The 17,526-nt window shown below is 43.2% G+C and overlaps 1 protein-coding gene across 5 annotated transcripts in view; it reads left to right on the forward strand.

Moving 5' to 3' along the window:
• rnf220a (ring finger protein 220a) overlaps nt 1-17,526 on the forward strand; it is a 463,658-nt gene that overhangs the window by 156,843 nt on the left and 289,289 nt on the right. The window lies entirely within an intron of this gene.

Below are 17,526 nucleotides of genomic sequence, written 5' to 3' on the forward strand. Positions count from 1 at the left end.
TGTTTGTTTGTACAGGTGAAGGAATTGGATAATGCACATTAACCAAAATATCTTCAGTGACTTTTGAAGTGATATCCTCTGTATAGTATCCATTGTTAATTGGTTAAAAAGTATTAAAAAAGCATCATGACGGGACAGTGTGATACAATGGTTAGCATGTGTTTTCAGGCAATGAAACATGATGGGGGCAATTTTGCGCCTGTGTTCCAAATCTTGTAAGAATTGGAAAATGAGCTTCTTGCCGACAAGATCTTGTTTTTTGATTTTTGCCCACCCCTTGCGGTTAATGTATCGAGGTTCCTGCCCAAAGGATGGCACAGCTAGGGGCCTGTGCCAGGGGCAGGCCCGCTGAGGAGGCCCATTGGGGAGGGGGTTCCCCTTATGGGTGGGGGGAATGCCCCGCTGTTTGTGTTGGTCCTACCTTCTCTAGAGGTCCCCAGCATTACAGATGCCAGTCTTCAGCCAATTTGATCTACTCCATGTGATATTACAAAATGGCTGAAGGCACTGGATACTGTAAGGCTATGGGCCCTGACAATATTCCGGCAATAGTAATTCATCTTGTGTACAGAACTTTCCATGCCCCTAGCCAAGCAGTTTAGCACTGGCATTTACCCAGCAATGTGAAAAATTGCCCAGATATGTCTTGTACACACAAAGCAGGAAAAACTCAACCCAACCCGTCACCACCCCATCAGCCTACGCTTGATAATCAGTAAAGTGATGGAATAGGTTATCAACATTGATATCAAGCAGTATTTAGAGTCATAGAGTCATAGAGGTTTACAGCATGGAAACAGGCCCTTCGGCCCAACTTGTCCATGCCGCCCTTTCTCTTTTAAAACCCCGAAACTAATCCCAATTGCCCGCATTTGGCCCATATCCCTCTATACCCATTGTACCCATGTAACTATCTAAATGCTTTTTAAAAAACAAAATTGTACCCGCCTCTGCTACTACCTCTGGCAGCTGATCCCAGCTGCCTATGCATGTCATGTGCCTCTTTCTTCTTCTTGACCAGGGCCTCAATATCCCGAGTCATCCAGGGTTCCCTACTTCTGCCAGCCTTGCCCTTCACTCTAAGAGGAATATGTTTACCCTGAACCCTGGTTAACACACTTTTGAAAGCGTGCCACTTACCAGACATCCCTTTGCCTTCCCACAGACTCCCTTATTGCTTTGCAATAACCTATTCACTGACACTCAGTTTGGATTCTGCCACGGCCATTCCACTCCTGACCTCATTACAACCTTGATTCAAATATGGGAATAAGATCTGAATTCCAGAGGTGAGGTGAGAGTGACTGCCCTTGATATGAAGGCAGCATTTGACAGAGAGTGGCATCAAGGTGCCTTATCAAAACTGTAGTCAATGGGAATCAAGGGAAACTCTCTGCTGGCTGGTTGGAGTCATACCTTGCACAATTATAGTTGATTGTAGTTGTTAGAGGTCAATAACCTCAGTTCCAGGACATCTACAGGAGTTCCACGGGGAGTGTCCTAGACCCAAACATCTTCAGCTGCTTCATCAATGACCTTCCTTCCATCATAAGGTCACAAGTGGGGATGAGCGCAGATGATTGCACAATGTTCAGCATAATTCGTGACTCTTCATGGGGGGGACAAATGGGGAAAATGATTATCATTTGGGGGGTGGCCTCCATTGGGTACAGACTGCCTGAACAGGAGCCCTGCCATCCCTACTCCTCCGCGCCCACAGCCTGGATGCCAAGATTTATCTAGCTGTCTTGCTACATGGAATGGGTGCACCTTGACGCTGGTAAAAAGGGGGTGGTAAAATGGTTCGATTCCTAGCTTGCGTCACTGTGCAGAGTCTGCACTTTCTCCCCGTGACTGCATGGGTTTCCTCGGGTGCTCCAGTTTCCTCCCACAGTCTGAAAGGCTTGCTGGTTAGGTGCATTGGCCATGCTAAATTCTCCCTCAGTGTACCCGAACAGGTGACGGAGTGTGGCAGTAACCTCATTGCAGTGTTCTCATGTAAGCCTACTTGTGACACAAATAAATAAACTTTATAGTATGACTGTTCGCGCCAAACATTTAATGGGGGAAAGTAGGAAATAGCTTCACACACAAAGGGTGGCAGAGGTTTGGAATGCTCTTCAGCAAATTGAGACTAATTATTAACTTTAAACGTGAGATTGGTAGATTTTTGTTAAGCAAAAGTGTTAAGGCATATGAGACAAAGAAAGATATATGGAGTGAGCTCGCAAATCAGTTCTAATTTTATTCACTGGCACACAGGCTTGAGGGACTAAAGGGCCTAGTCTTGTTCCTAAGTTCTTCAGCATGCTTCTGGTGATGTTCCATGCACATCTGTTAATGCCCTCACGAAAATGGTGTCCGGCATAGCTAGTACCAGAAACATGCACTAAAACACTACTCATAGCACTGAGAATTTGATTTGATTTGCTTTATTATTGTCACCTATATTTGTATTCAGTGAAAAGTATTGTTACTTGCACACTGTACAGACAAAATATACCGTTCATAGAGTACATGGGGAGAAGGAAAGGGGAGGGTGCAGAATATAATGTTACAGTCATAGCTAGGATTTGGAGTTTTTAAAACATAGAACAAGAGTAAAAGGTAGAATTAAAGGATATGTTGGGGACAGCTCGCAAGAAGTCAGATGGCTCTGGCGCCATCTTGAATCTTCATTGATGTGATGGAGCCCCATTTTGTGGCTATTGAATTTGCTTGGTGTGTTCCTTGAAGCTCAATGTGCAGCTATGAGGTCTGCGGTGCTGATCGATCTCCTCAAAACTTTGATATAAAGCTTAGAGGCGTAACATGTTGTGATAAAGCTATTCAGCAGTCAAAGGAACAAGCATTAACTGTGGAAGCATTAAAGTCACAACAGAATTTGATGTTTCTTTTCCATTTCCCGTCTCATCTGCCTCATTCAAAAACTGCATTTTCTGCAGGTCAGCATTGCTGGTGACTTTGGGCGATCCACCTAATTGACACTTGAAATCAAAGAATCCGGAGCACCGGTCAGAAATCCCTCAGATGTCAAACTTTCCATTTAATGCAGTGTGTTGGAGACAAGTTCGGATGAGAGGTAGAGCCCGGATATTCAAATGTAGGCCGCTAGTGTCAACAGGATGCTTTTTGTAAACAGGCCACAGATGGAATAAATTTAGAAGCAGGGCTCTGTGGGGTTCCAGGGCAGAAATTTTGGCCTAAGCTGAATAAACAAACAAGCCTCTTTCCCTTTTTTTTTAAATCTGCGGCTGAAAATGTTATTCTAACCACAGACCTCATCCTTGGATGACTGGCTTTGCTCATAACTGTGTTTGTTAAGAAAGCCACGATAATTAGAGATTTAAAGATGTTTTCGGTGCATCTTCCCACGAGAATTTTGCATTACTGAATGCTTCTTGATACGTTATTGTGCAATCACTGATGGACTTTAGTTCTTATTTTGCGAAAAGTAGGATGATAGTATTCATCCAATGCTTAGGTAGACCACCTGACCCAAGGGGCAAGATCTTATGGCCTCACTTGGGCGGGATCATAAAATCCCACCCTGAGGCCAACGGAGATTTCCATTCTAGGAAACTCGCCCTCCCCGATTCTGGGCCGGGCAAGGTGGTAGGTTTTCGGCCAAGATCTGTGACGAGGCCCAGAATACATTATAAAATACTATCTTGTAAAATTAGAAGCTTTTCAGGTAAGTCATAAACTGCGTGGATCCCAATTTCTGATATAGATGCAAAGTTTGTTTGATCACAAAATGCAATGTGCAATTGCATTGGATGTAGAAAAAAGATGAGTTAGCACATTCTCCCCCTGTCTGCGTGCATTTCCTTCAAGTTCTCCTGTTTCTTCCCACAGTTCAAAGATGTGCAGGCTAGGTGGATTGGCCATGATAAATTGCCCGTTCGTGTCCAAAGATATGCAGTTTAGGTGGATTGGCCACACTAAATTGCCCCTTAGTATCCAAACTTGTGTAGGTTAGATGGGTGAGCCACGGTAAATGTGTGAGGTTAGGGGATAGGATGAAGGGGAGGGCCTGGGTGCGATGCTCTTTCGGAGAGTCAGTGCAGACACGATGGACCAAATGGCCTTTTTCTGCACCTGTAGGGATTCTATGACATTTGCCTGAATTAACTGACAAAAACAGAAAATGCTGGAGAAACTCAGGTCTGAAAGCATCTGTGAAGAGAGAGAATAGAGCGAATGTTTCAAGACTGAATAACCCTTCATCAACTTCCTCATTAACTGATAAATTGTGTACATTGAAGATAATTGTCTATTTATGCAATTTGTGCTGAAGAGCAGCCCCTCCCTATTTTGGTCTTGGCTCTACTGCCATTTTGTTCAGAAAGGAAATGAAATGGCAGAGTGTAGGAAGTACCACTCTGCAGCGATGCCACCCAGTAGATTCTCTTCCTCATGGAATCACTTTCTTTCAGTGTTGATTTTCAGGGAAGTTAATGAGGAAAGGGGAGGGGAGTGGACTAATTGGAGTAGCTTTCAAAGAGCAGACACATGTGATGAGCCAAATGACTTCCCTCTATTATTCTATGAATTTATTTAGTAAGAGTATTTGTTTGGTCGTGAGTTTGTGACTATACCCAAGGCATTCTTGTTGAGTAATAACTGGACCCAAATCTACACGGTGTAAACAGCTTTCTGCCAAGCTTCTTTCAAAGTTATAGTGGCTGAGTGGCTAAAGCCCCAGGGGGTTTTCTGACCAAATAATCTCTGACTAAACTTTCACAAACACTATGATAATTGAATCGAAAACTTGGTTTCTATAAGCTTTGAATTCTAAATATGATAAAAGTGATGTGAACTCTTAGGGTAGTATCAGTAAGGTCTGAGACAAGTAACATATTTGAGTCTCATTAAATAGCTGAGTAGAAAAAGTCTTCAGAGCGTAGAAGTCCTGAGGAAGCAGCGCAGATCGAGGCTCAAATGATATTTAACTCCTTTGCAGTCACTGGCCAACATTGGCGTCAGTCACTCTTGATGTCACTTAGCAGCAATTTGATAATGCATCTTCTGTAACACTAGGTAGTTATAAGCTGACAGTTTTAATGTTGATGGCTATATTATAGAGATTGATAAAGAGTCATAGCTGTTGTTTATGTAGTTAAATATGTTCCCTCCTAGAAATAAAACAAAAGTCTCTGCTCTGAGTATTTATAGAGCCTGCTCAGTAGTTAATAAATTGCAATATTTCAGCAATATCAGGAGATAGGAATCTTCTTTGAAATTCTCGATTCATATTAAAAAATAATCTTTTTAACCGGTTGACGAATAACAATTCCTATAGGAATGGGAATTTAAGAAAGCCAAAGAAAGTGTAGAATGGCTTTTAAAGCCATTTACAGCTTATAACTGGACAAACAACTTTAAGTATATAATTTGATATTCAGCACAGGATTCTCAATGTTGCAATGTTTTCAATCAGATTCGACCTAATCAGTCTTTGAAACAAATGGTGATCATTGTGCTCAGGAGAAGTGAAAAAATTGAATGAAACACTTATAGAATTTTTTCCATTCACTTTCTGCTTCAAAACAATCTCACGCATCTAGCAACAAAGCTAAGATGCAAAGAAAAGCTCTGTACCCTACTCCAACAGCAACAACAATGCACCAAAGTCCAGTGGGAGAAAGTAAATCCTAGGGTGACATTTCTGTTTCTAACACCGATTGTTTTTATGGCCTCTCTGACTTGCTAATAAGACCATCATATGGGTCAGCTTGGTTCAGTTGATAGGACTGTCACCCCTGAGTTTGAAGGCTGTGGAAATCACGGTCCGGGGCTCAAAACTGAATGTAAATGACACTCCCGTACAGTACTAGTAGCATGGGGAGTTGGTTAGCTCAATTGGCTGGACGACTGGTTTATTATGCAGGGTGATGCTAACAGCATAGGTTCAATTCCTGTACTGGCTGAGGTTATTCATGAATGCCTGCCTTCTCAACCTTTCCCCTCTCCTGAAGTGCGGTGATCTCAGGTTAAATTTACCACCAGTCAACTCTCCCCTTCAAAGGGGAAGCAGCCTATGGTCATCTGGGACAATGGCAATATTACCTTACTAGAAGCGTGCTGTATTGTTGGAGGTGAACTGTGTATGGGAGCTTGCATGGAAAATGGCAAGATATGATAAGACGATGTGTAAATCTAAGTTTTCTTTCTTTTAAAGTGAAGTATAGCACGAGAAAAAAGTCAAGTTGCTCTTTCAACTCATTCTTCTTGTGCACAGTTGGCTGCGCATTGGGCTTTACCTACCTCACTCAATCTCCTGAGGGAGACAACCAAACCAAAAGATAAAACTGTCTGTCATTTCTCCATAGCCCAAAGGATCATTGAGAAAGCAACATGATATTAAACATGATATGCAACTATACAATTCTAACCAGATGATACAAAGGTTCCACTGCATTGTAAATGTTTTTTGGCCATCTCTACCTATTCTCTTAATATACTTCAGTTCCATTCTTCAACACATATTTATGCAGTTCTGAGAAAATTGACCATTGAGCGTAGAGTCGTTATAGCAAAGAAAGAAGCCATTTGGCCTGTTCTGTCTCCACCGGCTCTCCGAATGAGCAGTTCACCTAGTGCCATTCTTCTTGCCTTCTCCCCCTAACCCTGCACGTTCTTCCTTTGCAGATAACAGTCAAATTCCCTTTTGAATGCCTCATTAGGCTCTCCAGTGAAGCAAAAGAGTTTATTTCCCAAACAGATCACCAAATTTTGGGAAGTGTTATACATAAAGCCCAGATCCAGCAAGAACATTCAGTGCTTATCCATAGTTCTTGCACATTAAACACTTACAGACAACCAGGAAGAGGGGACACTTCTTGTCAGTCTCAGGTGGATTCAAATCCTGCTCCAAGAAATGGACTTAATCTAGTGCGCTGTTTTGTCCTATTAGGTCAGGCACTTTAAATATCACACATTAAATTTGCAAAACCGTTTCAAAATGTCCTCTTACTGTAATGATAAAACTACCTATCTCAAATAAATCAGCTTGGTCCTACACTGTACTTTACATCTACACCATTGATATATTACTCCTGGTGAGTGTTTGAAAACCCATGCAAACACTAGTACACAATTTTAACAAGAGTGCACTAAAGGTCACAATATTAATTTATAATAGTGAGATTCAAAGAGGTTACACCATCTGATTTGGCTGATATTACTTATTAAAAGCATTTTGTCTGTTCAAGGTATCAGTGATTTATCCATAGTTGGATGTTACAAGACCTTTTTTCACAAAATTTTCAAATGCTATCTACTTTTCTAAGTTAAGGAGTGTTGTGTATTTTTATGTAAGGTCTGGTAATGTTTGGCAGAGATTTTTTGTTATCAAGTATCAGACTTTGAACTTATGCTGTACCTGACTTGGAAATGCTTGGTGTTGATATTGGAAGTAAAAAAAAATATGTAAAATCCCCGTCGCCCAACCATTGGTATCTTGCAGCAAAATTACCACATCCTTGGCGCTGTCAAAAATGGCAGTGCATTAGTGAGCATGTTGGTGCTCCAAGATATTGCATTATGGATTGTTCTTCCCCAAATTCCATGTACATATTCTTCCCATTGCGCTAGGAATAAGGCTCTCTTACTGTTCTATTACAGAATGGTGTTGTGCAAGAGTTGTTCAAATAATCATTCTCTTGGCTGGAGGGGGTGGGGGGGGGGGATAACAAAACAACTTAAAAATGTTAATACTTGAGTCATTTTGCAGATACAGTCTGGCAGAATCATAGAGTGGAGATTCCTAAAGCTCTGATGTGATCTTATTTTGTTGGCGAAATGTCTGACCACCAAATTATTGTGAAGCGAAACAAATAAAAATCCACCAACATTGGTCACACCTACTGTGAAATGTTATATAATCATCGGTGTTGGCCTGTGGGAAGTTTAGACTTGTAACAGTCATAACCAAGAGGGGACGGTGGTTTCTGAGGCTGCAACGGCTGAAGGTCAAAGGAAGTGGTGGCAGGATTTTTAAGTATTTGTAAGATTTGTTGCATAACCAGCTTCTATCTAAATTTTTACATTCCAACTGTAAAGCTATGGTGGATTGAAGTTACTTTACGCATGTTTATTGAGTAGAATCCTGTGCGCAGCAATGGAGTTTCCTCACATTGTTGTTTACTCCCCCCGCCACTGTAACATTAGTTTGACTGAAGAAGCCTGCTCATAAATGCAAGACCTATTGCTGCAGGTTTAGCTTTGCTGCTGCCATGGATGAAATAATATGGATGAGTGAATGAGTGTCTGTCAATTCACAGTCAAATTCAATGTAAATCCAAACCAAATTTAAAGAAGAGTTTAACAATTTGCTGTAGATCACAATGGAGGTTTATATCTCCATATGGATTGGCTGCTTATTTTCACTTTGTCAACTGCTTGCCTGGAACAAAATAGAATCACATTCAAACTATTACAACTACCTCATCATTTATACGCATATTTGATGTATTATTCTCACACATATTGGTGAAAAGTATTGTTTCTTACACGCTATACAGACAAAGCATACCATTCATAGAGTTCTTAGGGGAGAAGGAAAGGAGAGGGTGCAGAATATAGTGTAACAGTCATAGCCAGGGTATAGAGAAAGAGCAGCTGAATATAAGGTAGGTCCATTCAAAAGTCTGGTGGCAGCAGGGTTCTTGAGTCGATTGGTACGTGACCTCAGACTTTTCTATCTTTTTCCCAATGGAAGAAGCTGGAAGAGAGTATGTCCAGGCTGCATGGGGTCCTTGATTACCCTGGCTGTTTTTCCAAGGCACAGGAAATGTAGACAGCCAATGGATGGGAGGCTGGCATATATTGGAGATACTGTCTCCTCGACTTCTTAACTCTGCAATTAATTTTTAGCTTTACTATTTCAGTGTCTGCGCTCAATTTGCCCTTCCCCAGTTTTGATCAGAGATGTTACAGTGATGTTTATTCCAACACTATTTTACCAATGTAAAGATTGCAAAGATGTCCAATCAGGAAACATTGATCCAGATTTTGTGGTCGACATTGATAAAGGACCAACATACACATTCATTTCATTGATAGCTGACCACGTTTTTGTAGGCATTTGAACAGAAATTTCTTCTAAACTGATATGCCATCCAGCACAGTGCCTCTACAGGGCATCAAGGTGAGTCAAGAAAGCCAGACTCTTTGACCAGTCAGATTGAAGAATGCCCACTGAGGCACACAGAGTCTAAAACAGGAACTATAAAGCAGAAAATAAATCAGATTTAAATCATGTGCAGAAAGTTAAGTAGAGAGTAAACAAATGTTGGGATTAAAATAGACAGAATAAAAGAGACAAACTGAGAAGTATATATATATACCTCCAACAATATTTAACTTCTGAAGGAATGAAACTACACACTTGAAATTTATATTTTCAAAGTTAGAGAGCTTGTTTGTCAGTAATTATCACTTATTGCAGACTGCAATCAATAAGGATAGGCAACAACATCACCTCCACGGTCATCCTCAACACCGGTGCTCCACAAGGCTGAACCCCCAGCCCCTTATTATAGTTCTCATGCACCTATGATTTTGTGGCCAAATTCCCCTCCAACTCGATTTTCAAGTTTGCTGATGACACCACCGTAGTGGGTTGGATCTCAAACAATGATGAGAGGGAGAACAGGAAAGAGATAAAGAATCTGGTGAACTGGTGCAACGACAATAATCTCTCCCTCAATGTCAACAAATGAAGGAAATAGTCATCGACTTCAGGAAGCGTAGTGGAGGACATGCCCCTGTACACATCAACGGGGACAAAATAGAAATGGTCAAGACCTTCAGGTTTTTAGATGTCCAGATCAACAACCTGACCTGGTCCCTCCATGCCGACTCTATAGTCAAGAAAGCACACCAACGCCTCTACTTTCTCAGAAGACTAAGGAAATGTGGCATGTCCACTACGATTCTCGTCAACCTTTACAGATGCACCATAGAAAGCATTCTTTCTGGTTGTATCACCGCTTGGTATGGCTCCTGCTCTTCCCAAGACTGCAAGAAACTACAAAGGGTTGTGAACGAAGCTCAGTCCATCACTCAAACCAGCCTCCCACCCATTGACATTGCCTACTTCCCACTGCCTCAGAAAAGCAGCCAACATAATTAAGGACCCCACACACCCCAGATATACTCTCTTCCACCTTCTTCTGTTGGGAAAAAGATACAAAAGTCTGAGGATACGTACCAATCGACTCAAGAACAGCTTCTTCCCTGCTGCTGTCAGACTTTTGAATGGACCTATCTTGCATTAAGTTGATCTTTCTCTACACCCTAGCTATGACTGTAACACTACATTCTGCACTCTCTCCTTTCCTTATCTATGTATGGTATGCTTTGTCTGTATAGTGCGCAAGAAACAATACTTTTCACTGTATGTTAATACATGTGACAATAAATTAAATTGTCACACCATTAAAAATGATCCTACTCCTGAATGCATCAGGCTTGATGACGTCCTCCTTGCGGAGCTAGTAGACAAGTATTCCAACTTCATGCTACTGCATTAATTTCAGTGCTGTGGTTATGGATGAGGTCGATTACAGCACACCTTGTGTAGAAGCAGTGTACCTATGAAGGATTTTTTATGGATTTCTGTATTTAACTTCACAAAAGTGGATGCTTTTGTGTCTAAATTACTGTCTAATTTACTCTGTTATAAGTAAATGCCATTGCCTCACTGATATTACACATGCAAAACTCAGACCGTTATTTAGTCCAGGGTTTCCCCAACCTTTACAACCATGGAACCCTTTTGACTTCTCAGTAATACTGAAGGAACCTCTGAGAAACATTTTGGTACATTGAAGAATTAAACCACCAAAAAAGATTACAATTGTGCAATAGGTAAAAAGGCACAATTACAAACTTAATAGATGTTTTCATGTCTTATGTGGATACATTTATTACAATAAAAAGTTCTGGTGTTCAACAAACACTTCCAAGTCTTACCTTTTTGTTATTCTTAATGGGAACACCCACTAGCATACACTCTCTCATCCTTACCCACTCTCACCCTCACTTATTATCAGCCACTCTCACCCACCCGTACCCATTCTCACCCTCACACACTCACCATCCTCTTGGCCTATGCCGTACATGGCCCCAGCTCCGCCCCGGACCCTCTTGATTTTGGCTCTTCTTGCTGCCACACCCCGGGTCTCAGCTCTTCCTTTCTAGACTTCGCTCTTCTCAGCACCTCTCCCAGTTTGGGCCGCCGCTGTCTGGGCTTGTTTTGGCCCCACCGCCTCCCCCCGGCTTTGGCCCTCCTTGGGTCCCCTCGGCCCTGGTTCTTCTCGAGCCCCAGTGGTCCTGGCTCTTCTCAAGCCCTGAGCGGTCTTGGCTCTTCTTAAGTCCCTATGGCCCTGGCACTTCTCGGCCTCCCTTGGCCCTGACTCTTCTCAGGCCCCCCCAGCCCTGACTCTTCTCAGACCCCCTCAGTCCTGGCTCTTCTCGGGCCCTCTCAGTCCTGGCTCTTCTCGGGCCCCCTCAGTCCTGGCCCTTCTCGGGCCCCCTCAGTCCTGGCTCTTCTCAGGCCCCCTCAGCCCTGGTCCTTCCTGGGCCTCCTCAGTCCTGACTCTTCTCAGGCCCCCTCAGCCCTGGCCCTTCTTGGGCCTCCTCAGTCCTGACTCTTCTCGGGCCCCCTCAGTCCTGGCCCTTCTCGGGCCCCCTCAGTCTTGGCCCTTCTTGGGCCTCCTCAGTCCTGACTCTTCTCGGGCCCCCTCAGTCCTGGCCCTTCTCGGGCCCCCTCAGTCCTGGCCCTTCTCGGGCCCCCTCAGTCCTGGCTCTTCTTGGGCCCTTAGCCTCAGCTCTTCTCGGGCCCCCTGGGCCCTGACTCTTCTTGGCCTCCTCAGCCCTGGCTCTTCTCAAGCCCCCTCGGCCCTACTCTTCTTGGCCTCCTCAGCCCTGGCTCTTCTCAAGCCCCCTCGGCCCTGACTCTTCTTGGACTCCTCAGCCTTGGCTCTTCTCAAGCCCCTCTCAACACCTGTGGCCAAGCTGACTATGGAACTCTGGCAGGTGTACCTCAGAACCCAGTTTGGGAATCTCTGAATGAGTCCATTACATCAGACATCGACTGTACTGACCATGGGGGCACTGCATGCGTTTCATTTGCCTTTCTACATTGTCTGTTGATCCAGCAAATTAACATCTATAGAATGTCATTGCGCAATGCTTGTCTTGCTGTATCAACAAAATATCTGTATTGGTCAACACCAATTAAATGGCAGTGTTCTTTCTGTGAGACTAGCTGACTTGTGCACTATGCTTCATTTACATCTGCATACTAAAGGTCATCAAACAAAGCTACAGTGTAAATTACAGCACCTTGCGATGTGCAGTGCTACCTGATAAAGGGATCCATTATGATTTTGAAAAGCTCCTATATACATCTGTTAGCCTGTTGAATGGTATTAAATTTTCTGCTGTTTGAACACGATGATTCACTGACCCTTGTTTTTAAATGGTAAACAGCTCTGAATTCACAGCGCAGTGCGAGATGTTGTTTGAAGCAGTTAACCTTGCCTGCCATTAGGGAACTGTCAGTGTTAGCAGCCCTTTTCAAAATGGGCTACGTGATGCTTACTTCACGATAAGAGACCAATGTGCATTGCAAAGCTGGGAGCACTTGATACAACGACTGATAACCACCACGGCTCATTGTAGTGCCTGAGTACTGTTATCAAATACCCTGAGATTCCTGTTTTCATCCACAGTTTGGGAATTAGTAAACCACTCAAATACATTTCATGTCAAAGTCGTTTTTATCAGGAAGTTGTGGCTAAGCTAACCTCAAACATTATTTCTTGAGAATTCTATCGTGGTAATGGAAAATAAGTACACCGGGATAATCAGAATTTGACACTCGGCTTGAAGTGGGAGCATTAATTCAATTAATTTAAATTGTTACCTTTCTTTTGCTTATTTTACTCCTGTCTTTTACATATTTTGTCCAGATACAATATGCATTGCCCGGATGAAATAACAGCATTGTCTGCTGTATGCTTCTGCCTTTGCGACACTGTAACAAACTATTAGAAAATGTATGAGTGACCACTTTATCGCTGCTTCCCACTTCCCCCTACTGTATACCACCGCCCCCCCCCCCCCCCCCCCACCTGCCCCAACAAGCTTTTTACCCATACTTAGCACCTGTCTTCAGCTGAGGGACTCCCTTTCCCTTGATACGTTAGCTGAGATGTGGAACCCACTATGGGCAAGCCCAGCCTAGCATCTTACCACTTGGTGCTTAAAGCCCACTTCTTGGATTTTGCTCAAGCTTTTGAACTTTACTATCCCACGGTTGGGGGCGGTAAGGCGAAAGAGAGGTGTCAGATTGGAAGTTGGATGTTGCCCTGTGAGGCAGGAGGGAAAATTGGTGAAAGAGCTACAAAAGCCACTCTTTCATGGATCTCGTGAAGGGGCATCCTCGGAATGAGGTTTGCAGAGGCCTGGGGACGGGTCACTGTTCAGTGCCTGCCTGGGAAATGTGCACGATGCTGAAGAGGCGAAAATAACTGCAAGGATCTTTGGATCTTGCAGCAACCCTCCCTAAGCAGAAACAAAACCCACGGCTGTTTGAATATGAAGATGATATTCGAATGGATTTGCAATATGAATAATATGAATGAATAAACAATGAAATTACTCATTTTTAAAATGCATTTAACTTGTTTCAACTTGCCCAGGAATAAAAACAGGAATCCAATGAACCAACAAATACTAATTGCTCTTTCAGCCCATATCAGACTGTCATCCTGTTAGTATTTTGTTTGTTTTTCTACATGGAACCCATCTGAATACTTGTTAAGTGGCTACAAAGAATGTCATGGACACGAAAGGCTTATGACTGCACCACAATAAAAGCAATAATTGCACAAAAATAAAACCCACGTAACTGTCATCTGTTTAGCAGCTTGATTGTTGTGTTATCCTGTGCTATTTTTATTGGCGCTACTGTGAAGTGCATTGTGATTGAAACTGGAAAATCTATTTTTTTTCCAGAGATGCCCCAGCACTTCGAGGGTTAATGACGAGCAGTGTGCTGAATGGGTGTGGGTGCCAGGAAAGTGGGTGACTGTTACCAGTTAATAACTTTATGGCTTAAAAGCAAGACATTCATCATAATGAAGTTTGTTTATCCAGTAGTAATGTTGGATAGTACCAGGCATAAGTTTATTTGATGAATTGTAGTTGTCAAGGCAGGCTGGTAGGGCAAGTCTCTAAGCCTAAAAGTAGCTTTCCTCTATCCAGGCAATGTAAGTCATGGCTATTTTTTCAAAAGCTGTGACAGGAAAGGTATTAAACCTGTAGGTTTTACTGTTGGCTTTCTCCACCCGAGCGCTTTATGTGACAGGGGTAACTTTTTATCTTATAGGAAACTATTAACCTTCTGAATCTAAATGCTGTCTCGACACTCAGTTCCTGAAGAGGATGCAATTAAAGATACAAGACTGGAAATTCCTGTTCACACGCAAATCAGGGGTAAACGGTGCGATGCGAGCTTTTCCAATGACTGCATTCTCATAGTTTTTCACCTCCAGCCTTTAGAATTAGCATATTTCATCTATTCACTGCAAATTCCCGATCACGTACCGGGCTGCCTAATTGAGCGCTCACATGAGGGTAATAACCGAGGCTGTTTTAAAGGGTGCTAGCAGCCACGTAAACAGCCACGAATCACCCGCACCACAAGGAAGCGATTTGGAGCCACAGAATGTTTGGGCAATGGAGGCTTCTCGAATATACAACGCATGCAATTTACTAATCCTGCAGTGGCTCTCGTGCCTCAGGAAATGAGAGCGAGGAGGGCTGTGCTCTTTGTCCCCAGAGGGCACCCTCACAGAAACAATTAGTGCATCAATCCTGGCAGCGGACCACCGATCGAATAAATGGTGTCACAAACACCCAAAGGAGCTGCCTGAGAATCAGACATTAACCTGCTGGTCACTGATGGAGTCGAACTCTTTTCCATTCTCCCAGGCCATTGTGCTGTGCTGCGGGACCTAGCAGTAGAGTAAAAAATGGGCATCCATGCATTGAGTACAGTTGCTGTTTAATGGAAAGGGACGTGAAGTTGTTGGCTCTGCTAAATAAAGAATTGGTTACCTGTTTGTAGACAGCAAAATGGCTTCTACTGCTGATGCCCCCCATGCTGGGGAGGCACGGTGGCTCAGTGGTTAGCACTGCTGCCTCACATCACCAGGGACCTGGGTTCGATTCCCGGCTGGGGTCACTATGTGTGCAGAGTCTGCACGGTCTCCCTGTAGGTTTCCTCCAGGTGCTCCGATTTCCTCCCACAGTCTGAAAGATGTGCTGGTTAGGTGCATTGGCCATGCTAAATTTCCCTCAGTGTACCCGAACAGGCGCCGGAAGTGTGGCAACTAGGGAATTTTCACAATAACTTCATTGCAGTGTTCATGTAAGTCTACTTGCAACACTAATAAATAAATAAATAGTCTGGAAGGAGCCAAAGTGAGGGTTGTGGCGACCTTGGTTGCCGCTGACAGTGCAATCTTTATAGTGGAGAATGACCTCTTGAAGCAGATGACATAGCTCTGAACCTGCTGAAACCAAGCTTATAAATGCAGTTTAACACATGCTTTTTAATTCTTAAATAGCTGTACATGAACCTGTGATTTGTTAGGTCAAGACAGACTGCTTCTGATGCCACGAGAGATCCCTGGAATCCCTTTGCACCTTTTTTTTGCCTCCTTCCATGAAATTAGCCTTATTATTTAGTGGTTGAAGGAAGAAATGGACTTTGCTGCTGTGTTTCAATTCCCCTGTATGTGTAAACTGGCCTTTTCAACCTTAAACCTGCACACTACACAGGTGCTTTGTTAAAACTTTTACTCCGTTCTTAAAGTTACAAAGCCAATGCGCAGAGTGGAATGGGCAGGCCCAAATCCATCTCCTTGTTTGCTCCATAAACCAAATGCAAATTGAATCCACTTTCGGGTCCCCACATGAAAACAGGATAATCGCACGCTTCCCCCATTAAACAATATTCAGCAGAATGTTTGCATTTCCAATGAAAGCACCGCACATTGGTGTGAGAGTGTACACTGCTGGTGGAGGAGAAGAGATTTAAAGAGCAATGCTCAGTGGGTGGGAAGGAAATAAGTTCAGGAACTTGCCTGACCCCTGCCTGCACAATCCCATCAACAGGAATTGCCGTTGTGTAGTTTGTCCAATCTTGGAACATTTTCATCAATGGTGTTGATTCAGGTCAACTGCTTCCCTTTCGGATGCTGCTTAACTTTGTGAATTGCAGAGAGGGTGGAGCATATTAATAATGCCAATAAAAATTCAAATTTACTCTCACTCCAAGTGATTTTCTGTCATTCCCCCAAGTGTAGTATCAGGATCTGCTGAGTGTCAGTGTGTGAACAACTGATAAGAGAGGTGGGTCATGGCATTTCCTTGATGCCCCTTTGCCCACAAGTTTGATTAAGCTTTGCAATTTACCACAAGGGAATGAGTGAGTATGACATGAGGAGGAAGATGGGATTAAATAAAAAACAAAAATGTCATAAATGGTGAAGTGACTTGCATATTACTCTACCAGATTGAGAATCGTAGATCAAGAAATACTCTTGGTACATTCCACCACTAAGCTTGCTTTTGTTAAAAATGATTTTACTGAATTTTAAAACTCGAGGAATTCCGTCTAGCCAGAAGCTCCCCAAAGCCTCTTAAAACAGAAATCTGAGGTGCTCTCGATCATACTTACTGTTTCCTTAAATGTCTAACTGACATGCATGAGCTTGGGGAGGCAGTGGCCTAATGGTATTATCGCTAGACTATTAATCCAGAAACTCAGCTAATGTTCTGGGGATCTTGGTTCGAATCTCGCCACGACAGATGGTGGAATTTGAATTGAAGAAAATAAATCTGGAATTAAGAATCTACTGATGACCATGAAACAATTATCGATTGTCAGAAAAACCCATCTGGTTCACGAATATCCTTTAGGGAGGGAAATCTGCTGTCCTTACCTGGTCTGGCTTACATGTGACTCCAGAGCCACAGCAATGTGGTTGACTCTCAGCTGCCCTCCAAGGGCAACTAGGGATGGGCAATAAATCCTGGCCAGCCAGCGTCCCACGAATGAATAAACAAAAACTGCTGAAGTTGGTTAAAGGAATAACCTAACCATGTCAGGTGAGCTTTCAGGAATATTCAAGGCAGAATTCTCCCATTTTGAGAGTAAGTATGTTGCCGGAAGCGGGAACATGCTGCAGAGGCTAGCGGGAAAACATGCCAAATTTTCCAGCTCTGACCAAACTATTTATAGACCTAGATTTCTCTTTTCGTATTCAGGGGCGGGGCAGGCCTAGATGGTGCATAGCCTGCTGCCCTGTCCAGATGCCATATTGAAAAGGCGCCCAAGATCACTGGCCCATCATTGAAGAAAGATGGTGGACCATCGGAAAATGAAGATAAATCTCCAAGAATGTTCTGAGGCTGGAAGATGGACCCTCTCCAGGACAT

This window comes from Mustelus asterias, chromosome 8, assembly GCF_964213995.1.
Source record: "Mustelus asterias chromosome 8, sMusAst1.hap1.1, whole genome shotgun sequence".
NCBI classification, from domain to species: domain Eukaryota; kingdom Metazoa; phylum Chordata; class Chondrichthyes; order Carcharhiniformes; family Triakidae; genus Mustelus; species Mustelus asterias.